This window comes from Pongo abelii, chromosome 13 (genome assembly GCF_028885655.2).
Source record: "Pongo abelii isolate AG06213 chromosome 13, NHGRI_mPonAbe1-v2.0_pri, whole genome shotgun sequence".
Lineage (NCBI taxonomy): Eukaryota > Metazoa > Chordata > Mammalia > Primates > Hominidae > Pongo > Pongo abelii.
In genome coordinates this window covers 109,647,944-109,674,809 of record NC_071998.2, presented here as the reverse complement: position 1 = coordinate 109,674,809, position 26,866 = coordinate 109,647,944, and positions in this window count along the sequence as shown.

The window sequence follows — 26,866 nt, the reverse complement described above, 5'->3', positions numbered from 1 at the left end:
TTAGACAATAAGATGGAAACTGAATCATTAAGAGGATAGGAAATACCAACCTGGGCTACAAAATTTAGATAGGATGTTCAGGGATGCAGAATAGCCACCCCTTAAAAAATAAATTTAGTAAAGTCTTAAAGGGTAAGTGAGGGTGTGAGGCAAGCAGATATCTGGGGGAAAAATAGAGTCAAGACAAAGGAAATGTCAAGTGCAAATATTTTGATGCAAGAACAGGCCTGGCATGCTGTGGTAACAAAAAGGAAACCAGCATGACTGGAGTCAGCTACACAGAGGGAGAAAATAGCAAGATATGTCAGAGATGGAATGAATAGCCAGATTATACTGGACCTCACAGACCATCAGAAAGCATGTGAATTTTACTATAAACAAGATGATAAGTTTTTGGAGGATTTGAAGAAGAGCAATGAAGGATGCAAACTTTATTTTAAAAGGATGTCTCAACATTTAATGCATTGAGAATATAGAAGAGTGCAAGAGCAGAATTTAGAAAACCATTTTAGGAGTTGATTACATTATTCAGGTGAGAAATATCTTGGATGAGTGTGATAGCAGTGGAAGTCGTGAGAAGGGTTCAAGTTACGTACACATTTCAAAGGTCTCAAAAACAGGATTTTTAATGGAATGGATAGTGTGTGCAAGAAGAAGAGAGATGTCAATCACCCAAGATATTTGGCTTGAGCCTTTGAAAGATTAAAGTTGCTGTTAGCTGAGATGGAGAAGTATTCTGGAGGGATTGGTTTGGAGGAGAATGTAAGTAGTTTATATATGACCATATTAAGTTTGAGATATCTCTGGCACATTCAAGTGGCGATGTCAAATAAGCAGTTGGACTGAGAGAAAGGTCCAAGCTACAGGTATAAGTTTAGGAGTTATCAATATTTTACTAAACTTAAAAGGTATGAAACTATATAAGATTCTTAAAGATAGAGTTAAAATTAAAAAGAAAGATTTTATTAAATCACTGCCCAATTTTTTGGACATACAGTTGTTTAGTTTTACCATGAATATAAAAGTGGAAAAATTGTTCCATGTGTATATTTGAACACATGTCTGATTGTTTTTTTAGGTCAACCTTCTTCATGCATAATTGCTTGGTCAAAGACACCTGTAAACAGATTGAAGTAAACATGGTTAATGATGCATAATTGATGGGGGTACGTTCCTGTTCTGTGAACACAAGGAGTAGGGATTATGATGATGTCTGAAGAGTCGAGGATGGTTTCTATGAGGAGACGATGTTTAAACCACATCCTAAAGGCCGCAAAAAATTTTGCACATGACAAGTGGTAGAACGGGAAAGCACATTCAAGGTACAAAGGAACATAATATGAACAAATATGGCATGAGGAAGAAATATGTAAAATGTTCTATAAATAACTAAATGTTCACATTAAGGAAGCACATGCAATCTGGAGAGCAACACAACACGGAAGTAGGAGTTAACTTTCAAGGATTTTATGTTCCAAGTAAATTTTTATTATGTTCTAGAAACATAATACAACTAGAGTGCAGAGGTATTGAGGTATCTAGGCAAGGGAAGGTAATTTCATTAAATCTCTATTTGTGCAAGATAGTACTAAACAAAATGCACCTCCATTGGAAACATGATGGAGAAGCACTTGATCATGGAGGGTCCAGGTTTTAGGCTCTTGGAGTAGCTGCGTTCAGAGATGCAAAGAGCAGTGTTAGGGCTAGTGGAGAGGAGTGCATTGACTTGAGCAGTGTTTGTAACATTACATCTGGACCTGACCTTTCATTAATGCCCATTCCTCAGCACACTGAGCTGGAGTTTCCTGCCCCGTCTCAGTGATTCAGTGCCACTCGTAGCCAAAGCAGGTGTCTTAAATTTAAGAAAAATTATTCTGATGCATGAAGTGTCTGAATTAGAGATATGATTTTTGTTTTGGAAGTTAGAGCTTTATTTTCAAGCACTTATAGTAATTATGAGAGGCAACTTGTGCAATAGAGATAGTTCTGGACTGTGATCCTAGTCAGGACCTTGCCCTGCATCTCCCATTTACCATCTACATGATTAGTTTTGACAAGTCATCAAGAGTGTCTGAGCCTCCTTTTCTTCACTTCTGAGATGTGTTCTATGAACTTCTATTTCAGGTAACTTTGTTGTAGGAATTAATTGGGATAAACATAAGGATGTTCCTTGTAACAAAGTCTACAAATACACGGTATTCCATTGAAGCAGGTTAAAAAAATTATTTTAGACACCTCAAAATTTTTTTGGAACAAGGTAGTATATCAAATAACAAAATAAAGTGCTGGCTAGTGGAGGTTTTCAGGGAATCTGATTCAATAAAATACGTGAATAAATTGCTAGTGGTATTATGGTTATTGCAAGTAAATGTTAATTAGAAACACCTTGTTCACAAATTTTAAAATGTATATCCTTCTAATACTATTACATTATTTCTCTTATCTAACCATGTCTTCATAGACATAGTAAAGTAAATTTTACTGAATTCTAACAAAATCTGAATTAATGACTTTTAAATATTTAATCAGCCCATTTTGTGGACCGACATTTTTATGTTGGTTAACTTTCTCTTATAGTCTTATTTCTTGCATGTTAATTTTTTGGAAGGCAGTCTTCTTCTGAAACAGAAACTTATTCTAGGAAACTAAGACCTTCTAACACAGAGGACAGGAAGCCTCTCAATTTAAAGATGTAAAGTAGATAAATTCAGATGGTATACGGAGAGAGATAAGAACCAGAGGCTTGAGTTGGGTTTTCTGTCTCTCGAAACATAACAAAGTCTAGTTCATAAAGACTCCTTTAAAGGCCTGCAGTCTAGCTGTTTCTGGTGTGCAGTCTATGACTCATACTCTATTTGCTTGTTTTTGTTTTTAAAATTTTATTCAACAAACTTAACAATAAGCATTGGTCTAGGATGAGCCATTAATATCCCTGAATATGTAAAGACAGTCTTTCCCTCAAAAGTTGGAGCTTCCTACTCTCCTCCATAAGATTAGATTATAAATTCTTGTAGAGGGAGAACTATATCATCCCACAGCACATAGCAAAATAATGAGACTATAGTAGATGCTCAATAAATTATCCCTGCTCTTTGTTCATACTAAAGATTGACAAACTTTTCCTGCTTGTGAATTAACATAGATCTCTAATTGGTTCATGATCCTAGCAGCATTCATGAAAGGGATAATCTACGGCCTTTTTATGTTAGCTTATATATTACCCAGTCTTCTTCAGGCACTCAAATGGCCTCAATTCAATGAATTTAATGAATTCAATGAATTCATTGAATTCAATTAATGCTTACTAAAGATTATTTTTGAATAATATTATGCAATATTAGGGAGAAGAACAACTTTAAACATTTTTCCTGACATCAAAAAGAACAGAACCTAATGCAGAAAAGCTTTTCTTGTCACCTAAAACAACATTAAATGTTAAACACTCTCCTACAGTCAAAAAGGTATTCTAGGAGACGCAAAATAAAATGGGGGCGGGGAGGACAATTAAGTGAGGTCAGACCCAGTAAAGAAGATAATGTAGCAGATGCAGCCTGCTAGCTCTTAACTGAAAGAGCCAGGGTAGGGCATTGTTAAGCCTTTGGACTTTTGGAACTTTCCATGATTAAGTTTAAATCCCTGCTCAGCGCTCGGTAGATGTAGGTAAAGTCACTGTTCCTCCCTGGACCTCAGTGTCCTCATCTATAACCTGTAGATTATGGTCATCCCACCCACCCATGGTTGACTTAATGTTAAATGAGACAGTGTATTAGGTGCTTATTGCACTATATAATGTATATTAAAAACTAAATAACTTGAACTTATTGATGTTGCCTTAAATTGGAACATCTTACCAGTTGGTTTATCTTCTATTTTCTCTTCGTATGTTGCAAGACCTTTGCCCTTCCAGCATTGTGCTAGGATCAAGGAAGAAAATATCAGACAAAGGCTATTTTTCTTACATCGTCGAACCAATGCAGAAGAGAGGAGTTAAGAAAATGACCCAAGAAAACCTCTCCGCAGGAGATTCCCAACTCAGTTTGGGGGTCTTGTAGATGTTCAGAACACATCTCAAAGCTTAAGTTTTGAGGATTTGGCTTCCTTGAATCAAACAGAAACTCACTGTTTAGCATTCAGAAACCAGCTCCAGCTGTTTCCTCTTAAAACAAGTTATTCACCTGCTCCTTCTGTTATCTTGATGGCCTTTGTCCCACTTTGATAGTGTGTCTGTTAGCCTGGGTCATGCCTCCTCTGTATTCTTCACAATGCCAGAAACACTGCTGCAGTTCATTAAATGTTGCAACAATTGGGTCCCCAGTCATTTGAAATCTTTAAAAAGTTTCAACATACTTATTGAACTTTTTCTTTATTTATAGAAAGGAAGAATGTTGAAAATAGTGCACATTCATTTACTCATTCACTTATTCACTCATTCATTCACTCATCAGGTAAAATGATCCTCAAATGGAACAAAGCTCCCTAGCATTTGCCTGACATGATGGAGTTTGCAAAACGTCTCACACATTTACATTTAATTCAATGATCACTATGTACTTGTGAGAGAGTATGGATAGGTAGTTCACTACCCTATCAGCCCCCACCGTGCCTGGCATAGGGTGGATATATATTTGTCAAGTGACAATGGAAAAAATCACTTAAATTCTCTGATTCTCAGTTTTCGTTTGTGTAAAAAGAAAATGACCAATAACATTGACCTCTCAGGACCATTCTGAAGATTCAATGAGAATTTATAGGACACTCAAAGAACTGTGACTTGCTTACAATTGAACACAAATCAGAACATCCCAAAGCAAATAAAAACTTTGAAATATGATTGATCAAATCATTTACTGATAAATAAGCCATGAAATTAACCCATGATGGATGAGTAAGAAAATGTCAAGTAACTTTAAAAATACAGAATTGTCCCAAATCAGTTCAGTAATCTAATGGAAGATAAAAATTTAACCACAGAAAAGAGGTATAAAAATAGTTTGAAACTGTTCTGTAATGGAAATATGAAGCAATCATTAGACTTGTTCGGCCCAGGAAAGAACATTCTCTAGTCTAAAAATATCACCTGTCTGGTTCTATTTGCTGAAGTATTCCTATTGTGGAGATGGCCACATCACGGTCTATTAAACTCAAGCAATTATGTATTTGCATCATATAAACTCATCTGCCTTGTTTCAATCCTGTGCTGATCAAGCATACTTCCTGCTAATTTATCTTTCCACTTATCTGGTCCATAGGGAGAGAATGTACTGCCCAATGCCCAACCTGACATAAAACTCAATCTACTTTCGATTTATATTTCTCAGTGTAAATTAGTACATTGTTATTCTGGTTTTCTTCATCAGCCTCTCGTGAGTTTTGATAGTGTGACCCAGCATTCCTGTATCTGATAAACTCAGAAACATTTTTAACAATGAATTGTCTAAGACAGGCAAATCAAGAGTCTCTCTATGGGTGGATTTGGACCTGCCAATGTGGTAGCACACCATGAGGTCTAGAATAACCAGGTAACTAACCTTTGCCAACTAAACTCCTCTGATGTCTTTACTTTTAAACTCTGTAACACCCAGTGGATGGTGGTTATATTTTTCATGTTTATAGTTTACTTTTCTTTGCTGTCTTATTAAGGCGAAATTAATTTACTGGGAAATAAATTTATTTACTCCAGATTACATAGTCAGAGATTCTGCTCTGAAAAAGGAAGATGAGAAACATGGCTGGCTTTCAGGAGTTCACAAATGAAAGAAAAAGGAAACATTCAAAAGGTGCTATGTTTCTTCCTTATTAAATTATAAAATATGAAAAAGAAGTCAGATTCTTCAGATAAAGAGGAAATGTATAATTCAATTTATCTTCACTTTTATCTTTTCTCCACTGTTATCCAATCTAGAATTAAATTAAAGAGAAAAAGGTTAAACTTGAATCTCTACCCAGTGATGCTGAGTTCTAATGCTTACCATATCTTCTCTACTTTCTTCTCTTGCCAGTAATGTATTTCTACTGGGGGCACAAGAATATTGTGCTACATCATACTAAATAAAGTCTGGCAAGTGACGTAATTATTTACATAGACAATCCTAAGGTTAAAAATTAGTCATTAGAATTAACCAAAAATGTATTAAGGTTTGAAGATAAAAGAATAATTTAAATATCAATTGCATCTTACATAATAGCAGCAAAAACTGGAAATAAAAATAAAACAATTATATTTACAATAACATCATTTAAAAAATCAGGTATACTTTTAACAAGAGTTATGTAAGACTTGTACGTTGAAACCTAAACAACATTGGTGATGAGAATTTAAGAACACTTAAATAAGTGGAGAGATATATGTTCATGGATGGGAATCTCAATATTTTAAAAGTGTCAATTCTCCTCACATAATTCCAGCAATCATTTTGTGGAAATTGAGAAGCATATTTTAAAAATTGTATGGAAATGCAAAAGACTTGGAATACAAAAAAAACAATCTTGGAAAATAACAAAGTTGGAAAGCTTATACCATCTGACTTCAAAACTTTCTATAATGCTATAATCAAGATAGTGCAGTACTGAAATAAGGGTCAGCAGGTAGGTCAATGGAACAGAATAAAGACTCAGAAATTGACACTTGTCTCATTATACCATTATTTGATTTTCAATAAAGGCAACCAAACAACCTAATGTAGACAAAAAGCATTTTTTCAAGAAGTGGTGCATCATGAGGCATTTATATGTAAAAAAAAATTTGCTCAACTACTTTACACAATACACAAAAATTAACTCATGAAGGTTCATAAATACAAATGTAAGAGCTAAAATATCATAAAGCTTTTATAAGGAAGCGTAGGAGCAGATCTTCACAACATTCAGGTGAACAAATGTATTTTTTTGTTTTTTGTCTTTTCTTGTTTTGGACAAACCACAAAAAAACAAAAAACCCATGAAGAAGAAATTGGGCTGGGCGCGGTGGCTCATACCTGTAATCCCAGCACTTTGGGAAGCCAAGGCTGGCAGATCACCTGAGGTCAGGAGTTTGAGACCAGCCTGGCCAAAATGGTGAAACCCTGTCTATACTAAAAATACAAAAAATTAGCCAGGCATGGTGGCATGAGCCTATAATCCCAGCTATTTGGGAGGCTGAGGCAAGAGAATCCCTTGAACTCAGGAGACAGAGGTTGCAGTGAGCCGAGATCACACCACTGCACTCCAGCCTAGGTGACAGAGTGAGACTCTGTCCCCCCCCAAAAAAAAGAAGAAGAAGAAGAAGAAATTGACAACTCAGACCTCATCCAAATGTAAAACTTCTACACATAACAACACATCATTAGGAAAATAAACAGGCAATCCATTACAAATGGACAAATTCTACAAAGAGTTATCTCACAAAGAAGGGCATACATTGGCCAGAAGTCACATGAAAAAGTTTTCAACATTATTAGTTATCGGGAAATGCAAATTAAAAGCACAGTAGATATTATTATATACCCACAAGAATGGCTAAAATTAAACGGTGAAACACCGAATGTTGGTGATGTCGTGGTACTCTCAAACATTTTTCGTGGAAATGTAAATGGTACAGGCACACTGAAAAGCAAATACCTAGCATTTCCTTATAAAAATAAACACATAAAAAGCGAAGCATGAGTGAACTCTCCGGGGTCATGATAACAGAATATTTTATCTTGATGACAGTTTACATACAAAGGTACATTAATTTGCACATTTCATTGTATGTAAATTTTACATATAAATTTATTACGTAAGACATAAAAAACATTTGTTTTATTGTTAACAAATATAGAACTCTAGATAATAATATGCACGCTAAGTATTGGGGGGTAAATGCATGGATATCTGTAATTTACTTCAAAGTGCATAAAAAAAGAATATAAGATAGATTAATGAATAGGTAGAAGGATGATGGACAGCTATGTGATAAAGCAAGTACAATAAAATGTGGATGGAACAATCACGGTGGTCAGTATATGGATATTTACTTAAAATTCTGTCAAATTGGCTGGGTGCAGTGGCTCACGCCCATACTCCCAGCGCCTTGGGAGGCCTAGGCGTGCGTATCATGAGGTCAGGAGATCGAGACCATCCTGGCTAACACGGCCAAACCCCGTCTCTATTAAAAATACAAAAAATTAGCTGGGCGTGGTGGCACGTGCCTGTTGTCCCAGCTACTAGGGAGGCTGAGGCAGGAGAATTGCTTGAACTCAGGAGGTGAAGGTTGCAGTGGGCCAAGATCACACCACTGCACTCCAGCCTGGGTGACAGAGCAAGACTCCATCTCAAAAAAAAAAAAAAAAATTCTTTCAAATTTACTACATGTTCAAAAATTTCCATAATGAAATGTTGATAAATAAAAAGAGAGAGAGACCACTGACCTGGAAGCCTGATGTTAGGGTAAAATCCAAACTTCTTAGCATGATGTGTGACCCTAAGTGAGCAAATACGGATTATTTCTAGGTTTGTTGAAGTTTTGTTGTTGTTGTTAGAACAAACAGCCATTCATTGAAAGTAACATAAGCGGTTAGTGTGTGTGCATGTTAATGGGGATGGGGGCAATGGGAATAAGGGTAGAGAAATTGCAGTCATCCAAAGACAGGATAAAAAGTTCCGTGAGGACAAACTTTTAGAACTGAAGATTCTCTCTCTCCTCTTTTAGGGCCTAAGTCATCTCCTGCTCTTACTCTTCTCAGATTTTTTTTTTCCATTTGACACATTTTCCTCCCACTTCCCAGGATCCCCATCACACTTATTTGGCTACAAAGAGTGAGCTCCAGGGTGGGTGTGGTGGCTCACACCTGTAATCTTAGCACTTTGGGAGGCCGAGGCAGGTCATCTGAGGTAAAGAGTTCAAGCCCAGCTTGGGCAACATAGTGATACCCTGTCTCTACAAAAATGAAAACTACAAAAAAAAAAAAAATTAGAATGAGCTACACTCTGCCTCTGCTGGTCTGTGACCTTTGAGCTCCAGTGTCATCCACTACAGTGATTTCCTCCTGTAGCCTCACACTCTCGAATTCCTATCCCACACGGGGCATCTTCAGGTTTTATATAAGCTAGCTCCTCTTTCTGAGACACAGTCATCTCATTCCAGTCCACTCTAATGCCTTACCTGTAGGGCCAAAATCTTTCTATCTTCAGGATCCATGTTCAAAACTCTTATACTGGTACAAAAACCCTAACTGTTTTAGCTAAATTTTTGGCATTGTTAATTTTACCTCAAATTTGTATAGGAAGGATATTTGTGAAAATAAGGAAACAATAATTAAATAAAGCTTTTTAGGAGCAATAAAAAATAACTTAATTACCAGATGAGGTGCAGGTTCTATACGAGTTCTGTTGATGGCTTTAAGTCATCCTTGGCTTTTGCTTCCTTCAAGAGTTTTGCTGTCTTGCAGTGTCTCTGTTCAGTTTCTTCAAAAATGCTGAACTCTTCTTGGGTCACACATTTTTAAATATCTGAGAGGAAATCTAATTGGTTCAGTTAATCTTCAGTCACCTGCCATCCCTGAATAGGTCTAAAAAAGACATTTATGATTTAAATATAGAATGATATTGGGTTATCACTTAAACCTAGGCTGATGGATTAATTGCAAACAAAGAAGCAAGTATGAAATTAGTAAATCACCTAGACAATGACTATATTGTGGTTGGTATGAATATGAAAAATGCCGAAGCATGCTGGTAAACTGATGAATGACATCCTACCAAGATGACTATATGATGTCTTCACTTCAACACAATGGAAAATGGCCTTGAATATTAATCATGGCATTCAAGTTTTAGGGACTTTGACTTTCCTCAGTCAACCTGGAGATAATGGAGGTTGTTGTCACTGCAAAGTACAAGCAGACTTATAAACCACATATGTTTCAAAGAATTTGCATTATAAGATACAAAAATCAATGTTACTAGTCATTGATTAGGCAAGTAGACATTTGCATTGCTTTTTTACCAAAGTAAAAAGTTGAAGACTTGAATCTTTCAGGAATAGGTCAGGGAAATAATCCGCCTTTTGAAGCTTAATCAACAGAACACTGAATGTCACAGTAGCATATGTATATTTTCATTATAAAACTAAAACATTTTTCTTCCTACTCATCTCTTGAACCTTGCATCCTAACCAAAGTGAATTATTCAACATAGTTTGCTCGTTCCCACCCATGCATTTGACTAAGTTTTTTGCTCTGTAATGAAATAGTCCTCCATTACTTCTCACTTCTTGACAAAATATTTCTCATCTCTGTCTGTTTCTCTCTTCACTAACACTTTATCTGTACATCTCATACATAATACCAACTTCTCACCTCACATTTGTGAGAAATTCATAAAGCCAACTGTATCTGTAGTCCCAGTTCAGTTATGTACCCAGCTCAGCACAATGATTGCCACATAGTAGACATTTAAGTACTGTTAGCCAAATAATAAATGCCCTTTTAAGGTTCCATTTATGCTTGCTATTTGGAAGATTTTCTTCAGTAGGATTATCTAAATTAGGTTTGGCAATTGTGAACTTTACTTTTTAAAATTTCTTTATTGTCTGTAATTACTGAGTCAAAAAATCATTTTTTAACTGAGGAAATAAATTTCTGTAATCAAAGGAATAATGGCCAAATAGTTCCCAGCAGGATGAGTTGCACTATTTTGTGGAAAATATCTGCTCTCATCCACCTTAGCTGAATGCAATTTTTCAGGTGTTTACTTTCTGCCTGAAGACATTTTTGTTTCTCTTGAGAATAAGTTCATGATTATGGCAGGGTGAAAATTTGTAAAGGGAAAGTGTAAAGACCATATATAACTAAGTAAGTTTGGATGCATCCAATCTAATAATGCTCATGAAAGTGCTTTGAGCTGCTTAAAACACTAAAAGTGCCATTATATTTCTGTCTTTGCTTTCAGTATAGGCCTAGAATTAAGGTAGTAAAAAAAAAATCTCTTCTATTTAAAGGTCTCCAGGATCTACTTAATTATAGCCACAATAATGTCAAAATTTCTGGGTTACCAAATTCCACTCTTGAATTTATTTTGCCATCAACTACTTTCTCATTTTTACCCTAGCCTATTCTTGCTGTAACCTAGGTATTTACATGCCCTCTCTTATTATCGATCTTAGTTTTGCAAAACTTGAGGTCAGTTCATACGTGTTAGATACCTTACCCCGCTTCCTGACATCTTCATTCCATCCTTATTCCAGGGTTAAATCACACTTAAAAAAAAACAAAAAAAACCTCAAGATAAGTGCCGATGTCTTCAAAATACCTATTATAATCCTCCAAGGCCATATTAATGCATTCTGCCCACCACTGCATACTTTCTCAAACACCTGTCTACATCATTCTATCTAACATACCTACTCATTTCCCTACTCAACTGTCAGTCCCTTGAAAACAGGGTCCATCTCTTACTCATTTTTGAATTTCTTGGGGCATGTGAAATAGCTAAATACTTTCTTTTTGAAGGTATGATGGATACTGGCAGTATAGTACAGCTTCTAGTCCAGGAAAATGGGCCAGCAGAGATTAAGAGGGGAGAATACTGTCCTTGAAACTCAGAAAAAGTTTTTAGTTCAAGCAAGAAACTTAGGACCAAGTTAAAAATAAATCCTTTTATTCCAAGCCTCATTTATTATTTAAAACAAACAAACACACATACAAAGCAAACTTCTTAGTAAGCTAAAAATAAAAGGGAACTACTTCAATTTGAAAAAGAATATCTACAAAAATCCTACAGCTAATATCATATATAATGGTAAAAGACTGAATGTTTTCCTCTAAGATTGGGAAGAAGTTGAGGATGTCCATTCTTCTCTCTGTTATTCAACATAGTATTGGAAATTCTAGCCACTGCAATAAGGTCAGAAAAAGAAATAAAAGGCCTACATATTTGAAAGAAAAAAATAAAGTTGTTCTTATTTGCAGATGATTTTATAAGTTGAAAATCTCAAGGAATCTATACAAATCTTCTAGAACAAGTAATTGAGTTCAGCATAGTCATAGAATACAAAAGCAATGCACAAAACAAATTATCATGACTCACATTTGTATATATTAAGGTAGTAAAAAATTATCTCTTCTTTTTAAAGATCTCCAGGATTTATTTAATTATAGTTATAATAATATCAAAATTTCAGGTTACAAAATTCCACTCTTGAATTTATTTTGCTATCAAATATTTCCTGAATTTTTATAACGAGGGAGTACTTGGTGGCAAACCAAATGAACTTATGGAAACCAAAATTAAAAACACAATACCATTTGCAATCTTTCCAAAAGATGCAATGTTTAGGTTTAACCTTAAGTGTTAAATTTAAAATGTGTTTAGAACTTGTATGGTGAAAATTACAAAATGCTGATGAAATAAATCAGAGAAGCCCTAAATTAATGAAGAGGCATACCATGTTTATGAATTAGAAAATTCAACATAGTAAAGATATGAATCCACAAAATGACAATGAAATGATTGATAGGCTTAATGTAGTTATTGTCAAAGTCCCAACAAGGTTTTTTGCAGACATTGATGAGCATATTGTAAAATTTATATGGAAAGAAAAGGCCTAGAATGACTAAAACTATCTTTCAAATGAACAAATTTAAGGGAATCACTCTACTTGATATTAGGGGTTAACATAGAGCTACAGTACTCAAGACAATGTCATATTGATAAAAGGATAGATACACAGATCAATGCAACAGAACCCAGAAATAGACCCATAACCATATGTTCAGCTGATATTTTGACAAAGGTAATTCAACAGAGCAGAGATAGACATTTTAACAGACGATATTAGAGCAATTAACCATCCATAGACAGAAGGAGGAGGAGGAGGAAGCCCCAACAGCAGCAAAAGCAGCTTGACCTAAGTCTCAAGACTTATACAAAAATTAACTCAAAATCTATATTGATTTAAATATAAAACATAAATTTTAGAAAAAAAAAGCAGGAACAAGTATTTGGGATCTAGACCTAGGAGTTGAGTTCTTACACTTGATATGAAAGCATGATTTGAAAAATTAAAAATGGATAAATTGGACCTCATCAAAATAAAAACTTATACTCTGTTAAAGTCCACCTGAAGATAACGTAAAGACAAGCAACAGACTGAGAGAAAATATTGGCAAACCAAGTATCTGATGATAACGCATATCTAGAATATATTTTAAAACTCTCATAACTCACAAGAAACAGAATACAATTAGAAAATCAGCAAAAATTAGCCATTAGAAAAATGTAAATATAAATTACATTGAGTTATCGCTACACAAGATCAGAATGAATCAAGAAAACAAACAAAACTAGTGAAAAAATAAAATGCTGATGAGCATGCAGAGAAACTGGATTGCTCACACATTGCTGGTGGGAATGTAAAGTGGTACAGCTATTTTACATATCATAAAATGGTATAAATTACCTTTAAAACCTTGGGAGTTTCTTAGAAAACTAAACATGGGACACAACAATTGCACTCCTGGGCTTTTATCCCAGAGAAAAGAAAATGTATGTTCACATAACAATCGGTAGGCAAATATTCACAGCAGCTTTATTCTTATAACCTAAAAACTGGAAATAGATAAATAGCTAACAAAAAGTTGTGGTATATCTATACCATAAAATACTACTCATCAATAAAAAGAAAATAACCATGAATCTATAAAACAGGTTGGATGCATCCTGAGGGAATTATGCGGAGGGAAAAAAATTCAATCTGTAAAGGTTACATACTGTATGATTCAATTTACATAACATGCTTGATATGACAAAACTGTAGAATTAGAGGATATATTAATGGACTGTTCTGTATCTTGACTATATCATTGTCAATATCCTGTCTGTGATATTGTACTTTAGTGCAAGATGTTAGTATTTGGGGAAACTGTGTAAAGGGTATGCTAAATCTCTATTTTTTTTTACGACTGCATATATATCCATAATTTTTTCAAAATATAATGTTTTATTTTAAAAAATTATTTATCTAAGCCATCCTGACAGAGAAGGGGATTAGGTGAGCATTCCACAATGTGATATTTGAAGACATAGTTGAGGCTCTGTCTCCTCCGGGATGTTTGCTGATTAGGATAGTATCATAGACAGTGATTTGTATTCTCAAAGGTCTCAAAGGTCTACCAAGAGTCATGGCAATCTAACCTGACAAACTTAACCCTAACTGGAGATGGATCTACTCATGTAATAAAACCAAGAGAGGGACACAGACTCACCTGTCCTGAAGGCGACTAGATTTAAGACCATGTATGTCAGCAAGATTCTCTCTATGCTTGCTTCTGACCACTATTTTCTTTCGTTCTCCTTCTGCTTTCATTTCCCCACAGGGTAGGCCACAAAGCTGCCAGTGATTATAGGTTAATAGTTCTAAAAGCCACATGGCCAGAGAAGTAAAAGGACCATTATCACTGGCTTCACTGGAAAAATCCTAGAGAGTGTTTCTGATTGGCCTATACTGGGTCGTGTGTCAATTTCTGGATCAAATTCTATGATTAGGTAATTGAGTTTTATGATTGGTTCAGGTTTGGTCACATGACTACAGTGTGACTTGGACAGAGCGGTCTGGGACTGGAAGCTTAAGCAGAATTACACCACTGAGGTAATAGATGATTCCTTAGAATAAGGGAGATACTCTTCTCAGACACTACATAAAGCACAAAATAATAAATATTGACTAAATAATCATACCTATATTCCCAACACACCATTTGACCTGTTTTTTTTTTCTTTTTTTTTTTTGAGATGGAGTTTTGCTTTTGTTGCCAAGGCTGGAGTGCAATGGCACGATCTCGGCTCACTGCAACCTTTGCCTCCCGAAATCAAGAGGTTCTCTCCTGCCTCAGCCTACTGAGTAGCTGGGATTACAGGCACCCACCACCACATCTGGCGAATTTTGTATTTTTTTAGTAGAGACGGGGTTTCATCATGTTGGCCAGGGTGGTCTCGAACTCCTGACCTCAGGTTATACGCCTGGCTCTTTTTCCAGGCCTGGGATCATCAGTTATTGGCTCCAGAAATTGGTGGATAGAAACTGAGCATATAGGGCTGACCAAGATCTGTGTTGACACTGTGAAGCCGTGGAATATTCCATTAACCAAATGAGGTTGGGAAAAAAACTGATTTGATTATTGGATATGTTGGAAAGATTTAGAAAATAATTGGCTTATATTTTATTGAGTACTTCTGTCAGTTGGGTTATTTTCTACAGGCAACAGTAAAGAAATCTTGATAATCTCAGCAAAATAGAATTATTAGGAAATGTATCAAAGAATTTACCATTTTCATGGATATCTGAAGGTCCAGCTTTAGAATTCAGGAAGAGAGCCTGCTGCAGATGGCTAGCAAGCAGAGATACTGCAGAGGTCTAGTATCAGGAATTGTCTGCTGCAAACACTGCATCTATTATACCTGTCTTCTAACTATTTCTCCCATCCCGGAGTCATACGCTCAAATACAAAATCCTAAGGTGAAATGTCTGGTTGGCTAAGTTTAGATCATATGCCCACTACAGTGTGAATGGGAGTTAGGGAAGGAGTATCTAGTCTCTTTGGTTTCTGTAGGGGAAGATGGTAATCCTGAATTAGCCTATGTGTTAATTTTCCACTGTTGCATAAAAATTACTACACACTTAACAGCTAAAAGCAACATCCATTTATTAACTCCCAGCTCTGTAGGTCAAAAGTCTCAGCTCTATAGGTCAGAAGTCTCTGTCTAGGACTTCTCAAGGCCAAAATCAAGCTGTCCCCAGGTTAGGTTCTTCTCTGGAGGCTATGGGGAAGAACGTGTTTCCGAACTCATCCTATTTTCAACAGAATTCCATTCCTTACAGTTATAGGACTGAGGTCACCATTTTCTTTCTGGCTTCTAGCTAGGGATCACTTTCAACTTTTAAAGACCACTCTCCAGTTCTTACTTGTGACTTCCACCATTTTCAGGCCAGCGATTTTCAAACCAGATTCAATTTCAATCTCTTTGACTTTCTCTTCTGCTACCAGTTGGAGGAGGTAGTAGAGGATAGCCTTTAAAGGGCTTCTGTGATTAGATGAGACCCACATAAGTAATCTCCCTATTTTACATTAATGGGTTAGCATAATAATTATATCTCCAAAATTCCTACTGCCATGTAACATAATAATTGTAGTAGTAACAGGCAGCCATTTAGAATTCTGCCCACAATATGCTCCTACCCCAAATAAATACGATAGAGAAAAAATGCTGACAAAGAACATTAAAGTACAATTCTAAGATTTTCTGAAGAACCAAACCAGTGATTAAATATGTTAATATCCATTACACTGTCTCAATCTCACTTTAAAAAGGACGGTATGTTTTTGATTGATGTGTATAAATGTAAACATGCATATATGTGATTTATAGTAATAATAATATATGAAACACTAATAAGTACTGCTTTTGGATTGGTATGCAAGTGACCTCACCTATGAGAAGTCCAAGGGACTCTGTGGTGATATAATGGACCACTAAGCAAGGAGTCAGGCAACCTGGATTTAATTCCCTGCTCCAATAATAATGCACCCTATAACCTTGAATAACTCACTGGCTTTCTCTAAGACTCTGCTTCTTGAGTTGTAAAATAAGAGAATTGGGCTGATTATTTCCAGGAATCTTTCCAACTGTAACACCACATTATATTGTAAAGCTCTTATGTTTTAAGACTTAAGAGTGGAATGCCTTGTGGTTTAGCTATTAAATAAAATTATAATATAATATATAATTGTGTATTGTATCTATAATTCTACAGAGGTTACAGTGAAATTGGCACATACACAAATCTGGCATCAGTGTAATTTTTATATTCCTTTGGGAAACAATTTTGTAGAATGAATCCCAAACTATAAAACCATGAATATGGACTGTTACAAATTATTTTTGGGAACCATATCCAAAAGACAGTCAATTATTTACACTCTGAATTTAGTGAAAGATGTTCATAGTGTCATTGTTTACAATAAAGAAAATGGAAATATGACGTAATTATCTCCTAAACAGATACTTGTTAATTAACTTATAAAACATTAATGAAATGTGATGCCGACTTGAAGAATTATATCATAAAATCTGCTTTGCAATCTGGAATATGTTTAGGGCATATTAGTGTAAGTATATAAATTTCAAGTTGTTAAAATATGTATGAGTGTATATTAATTTTGTAGGAGAACATATAAAATTTAAAAATTGTTAAAGATATTAGGGTGGTTGCTTTTTGTTTATACGTTTTCCAAAACTTTCTAAGACTTCACAAACAGAGGAAATACGGAATGCTCCTCAGTAAGTGGACCTTACTTAAAAAATAGTCTCTATGCCTTACATTTATAAAGTTGTTTTCTCACCATTAGGTGGAACCCACTATCAGAAATCAGTTAGTGCCATCAAGACCTTCTTAGGATGACAATTATGAAATATAGAGAAGAGGAGATACATGTTTATTGGTACTGCATTGAGTCTTCAAGCAAAGCCTTCTGATACCAATTTAGGATGTTGTATCATCTTGGTTTTCCAATTTTATGATTTTTACTACAGTTATTTCTGTTCCAGTTTGACTTATATTACTTTACTTGTAGCTTCTGGATTTCCTTCTGTATTGTGGTGAGCCTTTAGATTCTAGATTCTGCAGTTATCCACAGCCTCCTCTGTTTCTGCCTTGGGCTTGTTCTCCCTGGATTCAAACATCCTCAGTTATCTTCAGTCACCCACTTACAGTTGTAGCCCTTTAGTTCCAAAGGACTCTCCACTGATCCTCTTTCAAACTGAGGCTGTATTTCAAGTACATGAAGTGGACTGTATTGGGATTTGCCAAATTATGGGCCATCATCAGTATGTGAGCCAAGGTCAAGATTCCAGAGATCAGAGCTAAAAGTAAGTTGCAGGAATTAGTTGATTAACTACCAGGACTGACAGAGCCAAAAAACAACAACAACAAAAAGGGAATAATGTAGGAATTATCCAATAGTCTAGTGCTAATAAGCAATGGAAAGAAAAGCAGATAGCTCAGGTCTAAGATTTTGAATATTTGATGTCCTCCTCCTCCAGAAATGTCCTCCAGATTTCTGACAAATAAGTCCTAAAAAATATTATACAGCTGGAAAGAGAGTCTTAGAAGGGCTTAAGAAAGGAGAATTAGCCCATTGCAGTGATGCACAGTATCCTATGAAGTGGATTCTCTGCAAGCATGATCAGATAGTAAAAACACCCCAGAGGTTAGCATACCAGACCTCCCATAATCTCCATGGCTAAACACAATCACCCATGTAACATTTGTATCACAAATCAAATTCATTCTCCAGAAAACAAAGCCTAACAGACTGAAAATTTATTAGCATCTGCTGTGTTGTGATTATGGCTTTTAAAATGATTCACATCACACGTGTAAAACACACAAATGCATTTCACCGTTGCAGAATACATGGTGTTTGATCGTATATAATGAAAGATTTTTATCTAACACAGGATGCTGCCTTTTTTTATTGCTCCCTGCCAAGAGAATGCCTGGAATTCTATTATTGGTTTAATATAATAATAAAATGAGATTGTACCCAATACGAAAGCCAGAAGGACACCCATACTGAAGAAGGTAAATTAATTGATTTCTCTGAGGACGTAAACTACTCTTTGTGAATTTAACTTTAAGAATGAAGGTTGTTGGCGTAATCACAATTTGAAGTATTCATTCTCCAAACACAGTTTTATTGTAAGTAAAAATTACTCCTTTTTTTCCAAGAAACTGAAAGGACTGTATTTGTTTTCATTAAGCCTATGATTTCCAAGGCCACTCACATCAGTAGTTGAGACTATGAGAATTGTGAATAGGAAACTTTAGAAGAGTAGCCGTGGGTTACAATAAATGTTTGAATTTCATGAAATCTGCTTCCCATTTGTTTTTCTGTAAGTACATCCATAGAGGATATGGGCCCATAGAGATTTGGATTACTTAATGCATTGTATCTCTTCTAGGGATTTATAACTGTAAAATACAATGGGTTTTGTTGAACTTAAACTTTTTAATAAAATTTATTTAAATAAACATTAGGAAATGAGAAAAGGCATCCACGTGGTGTTGCAGTACACAGTAGGCGTTTTCAAAACGGCTGATATATGAATGGACGAATGAAAAATAGTGTACACAATAGAGAGAAAATGAATGAGAATTTATATTGCTATTGGTGGAGTACAAAGTTCTTGCCCCAAAGCAGACATGTAAGGCAGGATAACATAAGATAAAAGTGAATGAAAATTTAGATTGCTGTTGGTGTAGGACAAAGTTCCTGCTTCTGAAGTAGACACTTAAGACAGGATAATATAGTAACTATAGCTTCTAAAGGCAGCCTGCAGGGGTTAAAATCACCAGCCCTGCATTTTATTAACCATGTCACTTTAGACAAGTTATTTTACCTTTCCACAACTCTCTTATTTGCAAAACAAGAAATATTAATAATATGTATTATGCATGACTGTTGTAAGATTATGTGAGCTAATGTATGTTAGGCGCTTGGGATGGAATTTGACACACAGTAAGCTTCTTGTAAATATTAGCTATCATATTATTAGATAGGAATTCTAGAACTGCCACTTGAGCCTGGAACTATTTCTTAATTATCTTCCCTCCTACTTATCACATTAACTGTACCTGAAGACACTTAATAGGTGAACATTCAAATTATGTTTTGTAAACTTGACTGATAGACTTTCAGCTTTTTTTTGGTGAATGCATAAACTTCCATATTTTTAAAAAGATTTTTTAAGTGGTGACTTAAATAGAGCAGGAGGGGCGTCATTGATTTTTTTAGTTCAAAGTTTCTCAAATTTCCATGCGTATAAAAAAATTTAGTGCCTTTTTATGTAGAAACTAGCATGCTAAATACATAAAAGTTGAGCCATCCTACTTTATGTGGAAGTAAATGACTAGGGTTTTATTCCAGTTTCACCTTTGCCCCTTGCGATGACATTTTGAGGCTGTGTATTGACTCCCCATGGGCCTTTCAAGCTGGAAAATGAGCGAGACATCCCCAGTTCATCCACTGAGGAAGTTCATGTTCTAAATGGAAAAGTGAAGTCTTACACCAGAACAAGAACTGCAAAAATGAGGAAACAATGAAAAACCATGGTTTACAATTTAGCCCCACTGTACCCAAATGTGTTTTAAATGTTGACTTTTTATAGTATGTTAAGAATCACGATTCAAATCAGGAATTAGAATTCTTACCTATGAACAACTTGTCAGGTTTTAGAAGTACTATTTTTATTTTTAATTTTAAAAAGGGGGTAACTTAAGACTGAATTACCTTGGATATTTGAACAGAAACATTCTCTAAGTCTAAGATGATTTTTAATATCATCTTTTAATAATCTTATTTAATTAGCACCCTGTCTGATGTGTGTCAATTTCTATGCCTCCTGCGCCTAAGACTTGAGGTTTCCATGTATTCTATAATTTATGTCACTGAAACTTTACAGCTACCTTGTTAGTTATATGGACTTTGCTTCTCTAACATATCCCTTCTTTGTGCTCTATCAGCACGAAGAATTTGACCTAGACTCTCAATTGTGTTTGGTAACCAAGTAAGATGTTTGGTATACTAGATATATTTTTTTTAACCAAAAACACTGATTGCCTTCCACATTAGCTGAGTCCAATCCCAGGTTCAGACATTTTCTCTGCTGAGGTCCACACTGCCCAACCCTAGATATAACTGGAACATGCTACACTTGAGATGTTCAGAAATTATAAAGGCAGTGGCCGTATCCTCAACACCTGTCCTCATTGTCCCTTACAGGCCAATGCTTATTGATTAGATCTCAAATTTTGAATAGTTAGATATTTATAGGTAAGCTTCCTTAGTAAGTTCATAAGGCTTCACTCTTGAATCCCTCAGTTTCTTTCAGTCTCTGGAGTAGCCTATTTGGTGAACTCAGAGGCAAACAAGGTAGGCTGTGTGTTTTTGGTGTGTCCAAAAATTTAATCTACCCACCTATTCATTAGAGCCAGCAAAGTAAGAGAAGTGATGGAGAGATATAAAGGACCACCCCAGACAGGTGGAGAATCAAATTGTAATGAACAAAACTACTTTTAATAGCACCTTGCTGCAGCTCAGTTGCAGCACAGCATTCATGCTATGCCTCCTGTCTGTGGAGGCTTCACTTACTGGAAAGGTGTTATGGCCCAAGAGACCTGAAGAGGGTATCTATTGCCACCACCCAAATAGAGCCTGATTAAACATGCACATACACACACACGTGCGCACACACATATTTTGTCCATTTCACTTTCAAAATCCAGAGTAGAAACTGCTTCAAATGATAAAATTTGAACTGTTAGATCTCATCACTCAGTCCCATTATTATTCACTGGAGACTAAAGAATACTGAAGTAGAATTGAATGGGTTAGGCAGGAAGAACAAGGCTGGCATTTTCTTACTTTCTTACTCAATGTGGTTCTATTAGAATAATCTTTAGGTCAGTGAATAACCATTCATATGCTTTCATGAGCTTGAAACACATGGTTAGATGTATTTATTCATTCAAGAAATATTTATTGAAGACTTGACATGCCATTTCCTGTACTTGGTAGTAGAGATACAATGAAGAACAAGAAGGCATCCTATCTTCATGGGACTTGTAATCCATGCAGTTTGCAAGTATTTCCTATGCAACAGATATATGTGTGCTAGTCTTTCAAACATGGATGGAGTCATCAGTCTTCTAGGCCTTCTAAAGCTTAGGGAAATATAAAGGGCAGAGATAGGAGACATCGTACACCCTACTCCAACACATATTTTATTTTAACAAATAACATAGGTGGAGATATGCAAGTCTTTTATAAAACTCTATTTGTTTTTGTGTTAGCCCTTAGCATACATGATTCTAATTATTCATATCAACTTATTCTTTCCCACTGCACTGTTGAGTTCCACAATTATAGGAATTTTGTCTGTCCCATTCACCAGTGCATCCCCTATGTCTAGCAGAGTGTCTGGCATAAAGTAGATAATTAATAAATTTTGTTTGTATTGATGAATCAATGAAGGTGTAAGTGAAGCATTTTCTTGACATATAATAGGAAGCTTTGAAAAATCACAAAATTAATTGGATGACAGGAAAAGCAAATAATAATAATCACCACTTCTTAGATTTTTATAATATCTGAGACTACCATTTTAGGAATAGTGTACAACCGTAGAGGCAGGTTATTTTTCACATTTTACAAATTTAAAAATGTTAAACTTCAATATTTTAAGAAACTCCTTTTTAGTCATATAGCTACTTAGAAACAATGTCAAGATTCAAACCCAGATCTACTAAACTTAAAATTCTGAAAGTTTTATCAATATGCTGAATATCCTTGAGCTGTATGAAATGACCAACTTTAACAAGGTAAAATTTAAAGTGAAAAAAAGTAGGGCTTATATTTTGATATTATAACACTTAAATATAGAAGTGAGAAAAAGGGCTGATGGCATATCATATTTAAAATAAATAAAATATAATAATTTTTGTCAAAAAATAAAATGAATTTGAGTCAGCAATACAGTCTTCTTGCCAAAAACACTGTTGTAATTGAATAATTAATTAATTAATAAACTATGGGTGTTGGTAGTCTTTTCTTTTTTTAATGATGCTTAGACCAGAGCTAGAGAATCATGTCTACTTTTGAGGAGCACACTCATCGTAGAACATTATCCAACTGAAGCATGTCTAGAGGAAAATGACCACTATTGCAAAGGGGGTCAATGACTTGTCATAAAAAGAATGAGACTGCTTTTCCTGAAGTAGAGCAGACACGGGCTAGGGTTGTCTGATCACAGCCTTACAATAGCTGAAGGGTCATCATAGCCAGAAAGTGCAGACTTATTTTGCCTGGCCTTGAGGAATAAAATTTTGATCTGAATGAAATCCTGAGAAAGAGAGTTTTAGTTCAAATAAGAAAGAGCTATGGGGAGATGGAAATGTTGCCCTTAGACCACTATAATTTTCTGTTTTGCTGGAAATGTTCCAAGAAACACTAAGTGACCATGATATAGGATATTGTAGAGGGGATTGAAGTTATGCGGTTGGACGACATTGAAGTCATTGAATAATTGGCACATACACTGCTATTCTCACCTGCAAACTCATTCAAGGGATATGTTATCAGTCATGGCATTATTTGTGATGCTTTCTCAGAATCTTTCCAAACACAGAGTTCTAAGATACTACTTCCAGTTGATCAGAGTTGGCATGTGAAATGAAAACAGCTACTCTGCCAAATTTATGTATATATAGTATAAAATAAGGGTTCCAAATCTGGCTGCAAATCAGAATTAGCTGCCATGGAGCTTTTAGAACTTTTGAAAGCTGCAGATTCCCAGGCTCCACTCCAACTCCCCTAAAAAATAAAATGTAAGTTTTCAACCCAGGAATCTGTATAGAAAAACTATTGCCAGATGACTCAGATGTGCCAAGTCTAGCAGAGTGGCAAACTACTACTTATCAACCACTAATAAAAGATCCATTCCAACTCTTTGGATCTGTAACTCTGCAAAATCAAGTGATTAAGCAAGAAAATGGCTCTATGCCCTTGGATACATAAGCTAATTTTATCTTTGTTTATGTGTGCATATATTAGCTGTGCATGCAATAGCCATGTTTTCCATGTTTTTCTCCCATGAATGAAATTTTGTGCACGTACTATACCACAATGCAGATTTATGTATGCATCAGACTCCTGACTTATATGGACTGGATGAATCACACTACCTGTTAGAGTATAAAAGAGCAAACATTAGTAAAACTGATAATACGCCTTGTGGTGGTGACTCAACCAAAGCAAGCACATCTGTCACAGAGGAACAGCCTGCCAGCTTTTCACCAGGGGAAATGCAATTGGATAATAGTGCATCATACATAAAGCAACTTCAGGAAAGCTCTCTTCCAAGTTAAATCCCCTTAAGTTGGAATTGTGTGCATATACTGGGCAAATGTACAGTCACATAGTATAAGCAGGCCAAAAACTTTGTACTCAGAATATAACTCAGATCTTAAATTCATAGACTCATCCAACAAGTGTCAGGCTTAGTACTGAGAACAGAGGATACAATGTTGAGCACAACAGACTTAGTCCCTGTACTTTCTGTCCTTCAATTAGGGTGCTGAAAACATAGTGTACTATATTTGGAAGTAACAGTTAAACCTAGTGTGGCCCCTTATGGCCTCTCTGTGATGATACCTTCTGAACTGTGCAAGTCACTCAATGAAGAAAAAGAGTGTCTTTGAATGAACACCCCACATAAAGGGCACAGCAAGTACAAAGTTCCTGAGGTTGAAGAGTGATTGGTATGTTTGAGAAATGCAAAGAGATAATATAATAGGAACTGGAGCAGAGGAAACATGGGAGGAGACAATAGTAGTAGATAAAACCAAAGAGATAGTCAGAAGCAAGATCTCAGAGGCTTTATAGGTTGAGGTAGTGTGCCCATTGAAATATGTATCAATGTATCATTGTGATAAGCACAGATTGTTTAGAATGGAAAGTAAAATATCTCAGTTAGCATTTTGAAATTTTTTTCTGATAAATCCATAGACTCTTCCCATCAGAATACAGAGGTTGGTTCGTCTCTTTGGATTCCTTTAATCTCTCACTTGCAATTTTTCATTGGGTAGGTATTCATTCATTTATTAATTAATTAGTTCACTCATTTATGACACTACCACTATTTGCCAAACATTGTGCTAGTCCCTGGGAACAAATCAGTGTTATAAATTTTCTTATAGCATTGAAGTTCCCCAAGGCATTGATAATTCAATAGAAAATACAAATATATTCATAGGAAATGAAGTGGAGAGTGGCAAGAGCTATATGCACAAAAATATTCAGAAATTACTTGTAGCCGTATATCTCTCCAGTCCACACTCATAGGTGCCCTGGTGTAGGCAACTTTGAAATGGAATTCTGTGATCTACAAAGGTGGTAGAGCCAGTGAATTCAGAGCAAAGCTTTCTTTGCCAAGCCTGGAGAAATTAGCAATAAAGACAGGAAAACATTATTTTGTTGTTTTTCAACTAAACTCTGTAACTGGAATAATATTACCTTTAATGAGGCTGGGGAACTTCCTCTGAGGAGTCTAAAGCCCTTTACTGATGCTATTCCATTAATTCTCCTTGTGTCTGGAACTTGGCACCTGAAGCACAATGCATTATGCAAAACCAAATCACACTTTGCATAGAGAAAGGATTTTGTTTCAATGTTTCCCTTGTGCTAAACTTAAAAACCCCAGCAGAGCTCCCATCAGAACATGTTCCTATACCCAAGCTCTTGATGTTAAAAACATGCTAAATGGTATATATCTTGTACATATAAATATATATTTTTCTATATATATGTGTGTCGGGGGGTGTATTTACACACGTATAGTCTTTGTCTGCTTCATGCTGCTGTAACAGAATATGTGAGTCTGGGTAGTTTATTAAGAACAGAAACTTATCTCTTAAAGCTCTGGAGGCCAGGAAGTCCAAAGTCAAGGGGGCTCACATCTGGTGAGAGTCTTTTTGCTGCACCATCCAATGGTGGAAGGCAGAAGGGCAAGAGAGCATGGATGAAAAAGAGAAAGAAGGAAATTATAAATTATAAAGTGTATTCTTTTATAAGAAACACACTTTGGTAAACACTAACCCAAGCTAATGCAAATGATATTAGCCCATTAAGAAAGGCAGAGCCCTCGTGACCTAACAACATCTTAAAGGTCACACGTCTCAACACTGTTGCACTGGGACTGAGTTTCCCCAAACTTTGGGGGATACATCTAAACCGCTATATTTTATATATCTATATAATATTTATATAAAATACTTATATAAAATATTATATATATATGAAAGAGAGAGATGAGTTTATGTTCATTACACAGGAGCAAAAATGTATCTCAAATTCTTTATTGGATTTAAAGATAGGATAGACAGATAGGAAGCATCTAATTCAATAGCATTGTTTATGAAAACTTTTTGTAAAGTTCTATGAGAATTCTAGGTGTTAAAATGCTTGATAGATAAATGCACGCACAAATAAATTTGATACAACTACAAGGTGCTCAGTCTAGTCCTAGACATTTTGAAAAAGGATAATGAGATCAAGACAAGTTCTGTGTTTCAGGCTGGGAGAAATAACTGCTTTACATAAAGCAGTTAATTTACAACGCAAAACTAGAGCAAGTGCCAGATTAGGCTGTTTAGCCTGTAAGTGCTTCTTGGAGTTCAAAGAAGGAAGAGATCAATGTTGACTGGAAGGATAAGAAAATCTTTATGATGAGCAATAGATCTGAACTGATCTTTGAAGGTGAGGGAGGATTCAGAAAGTTGAATTTGCAACACAGTTCCAGGGATGGAGAGGTTGCCTATAATGCAAATATTCCTAAATCTAAGAGCAGCCTGAAGTCCGCTTCAAGTTTCTCCAAGGGTGGATGGGGTAGACTTCATACCATACAATTTCTGGGCCCAGGCTTCTTCTTGTAACTCTAAGCATTTCCTGATTGGTGGTGGAGTTTATTTTTTATTTATTTATTTATTTATTTATTATTATACTTTAGGTTTTATGGTACATGTGTGCAATGTGCAGGTTAGTTACATATGTATACATGTGCCATGCTGGTGCGCTGCACCCACTAACTCGTCATCTAGCATTAGGTATATCTCCCAATGCTATCCCTCCCCCCTCCCCCCATCCCACAACAGTCCCCAGAGTGTGATGTTACCCTTCCTGTGTCCATGTGTTCTCATTGTTCATTTCCCACCTATGAGTGAGAAGATGCGGTGTTTGGTTTTTTGTTCTTGCGATAGTTTACTGAGAATGATGATTTCCAATTTCATCCGTGT